This window comes from Bombus terrestris, chromosome 17, assembly GCF_910591885.1.
Source record: "Bombus terrestris chromosome 17, iyBomTerr1.2, whole genome shotgun sequence".
NCBI lineage: Eukaryota > Metazoa > Arthropoda > Insecta > Hymenoptera > Apidae > Bombus > Bombus terrestris.
The window spans coordinates 3,067,235-3,069,030 of record NC_063285.1 but is presented as its reverse complement, the minus strand read 5'-3'; the positions used below and the strand labels follow the sequence as shown (position 1 = coordinate 3,069,030).

The 1,796-nt window shown below is 27.9% G+C and overlaps 1 pseudogene; it reads left to right on the top strand.

The window, feature by feature from the left end:
• The first annotated feature begins 350 nt into the window (after positions 1-350).
• LOC125386707 lies at positions 351-1,022 on the top strand (annotated as a pseudogene).
• Positions 1,023-1,796: the final 774 nt, after the last annotated feature.

Sequence of the window (1,796 nt, the reverse complement as noted above, 5' to 3'; positions counted from 1 at the left end):
CACGTATCGCTACGACTATTTCTTTTAAGGAGAGGTATAGAGTTACTCTGTGCCTTTGTTAGATAAAACGTTCATCCCTTTGACCGCGGCTACGTTCGGCGACTGATTGTCGCCTCGAGCCCGAGCTCACTATCATAAATCTCAAATAAGTACAGTCGGATCGAATGACAACAGTTTCTCAATACGGCTATGGTGAAATCTAAATTACAATACTAGGGGTCTTCCAATACGTGTGTTAAGTTCCAAAGGGAAGGTTCCGGTGTTCTTTCATCTCCGACATATATATATTTTAATAAAACATTAATTTTGAATTCAACTTAAAATTCAAATAAACTTACTTATTAAAAATTTCTACATGAAATATATTTATATTTCAAGACTCAAATTCTGTTTATTCAGATAATCTTATTTCATTTCATAATTTAACTATAATAATAATAATTATTATTATTACTTTAAATACATTTTTCCTTATAGATTTTACATTAAATAATTTCTTACACTTAAATTTATTAAAAAATCATACTATTGAAATTATTTGAACTTTAACTCCTATAATTATTTTAATAATTATTCGTTTTCCATCACTAAAAATTTTATATTATATTGATGAAATCATAAATCCTTATTTTTCTATTAAATCTATTTGTCATCAATGATATTGATCTTATGAATATCCAGAATTTAATAACTATGAATTTGATTCATATATATTAAATTGTGAATCAATAAATCAATTTCGACTTTTAGAAACTGATAATCGATTAATTATTCCATTTAAAATTTCAATACGTATAATTGTATCTTCTACAAATGTAATTCACTCATGAACAATCCCTTCATTAGGAATTAAAGTTGATGCAATTCCTGATAGAATTAATCAACTAAACATATTTTGTATTCGTCCTGGAATTTATTTTGGTCAACGCTCTGAAATTTGTGGAATAAATCATAGTTTTATACCAATTATATTAGAAAGAACTTCTTATGAATTATTTTCAAATCGGATTAAAAAAAATTAATATGAAAAATTAGTTAATTAAATAACATTAGATTGTCATTCTAAAATTAATAATTTAACTTATTATTTTTCTATCATTAAATGTCTGAAATTAAGAATTGATCTTTTAAATCAATTAGAGTAATTAAAATTTACTTCTAACGAATTCCACAAATGATACCTATTAATTGATTTATTTATCTTTTTATTATGTATGATTTGCTTATTATTAATTATAATTTTAATAAATTCATTACTATTAAATTTAAAAATTAAAAATATGTTGAGGTGGCCGTGAGTGAGTTATAGTTGTTGGGCCTGGTACGCTGTAATTGTCACTGGGGGCTGTAGATGTCGCTGCCGGGATACTGCTGATTTTTCCTCCGTTTTTTTGGTACGTGGAAATAAAATCGGACTCCGGTCGCCGGGATTCGAACCCGGGTTCCGAACGTTCGCAACCTAAGGCGTTAACTATTGCTTTTTTTTATTTTTGTTTATTAATTCCAGGTTTTTTACATATTTTTTTTACATAATTTTTTTTTCCAGAATAAACGTAGCCATGCATTATTACTTTTTTTTTTTTTTTAAGATTATTATTGTGCCTTAAATTTAAGCCGCTGTTGCGCTGTGCCAATGTACGATATTTCAATTTATGTCCTGAAAGCCTGGACGCAAAAACAGGACAGTTCGCTAGCCTATTAGGGAGGGATGGGAGGGGTGTTCTGTGGGATTAGTATAATATTTGTTTATCTATTTACATATTTACATATTTACACTTTATTTGGTGAGCGTTGCC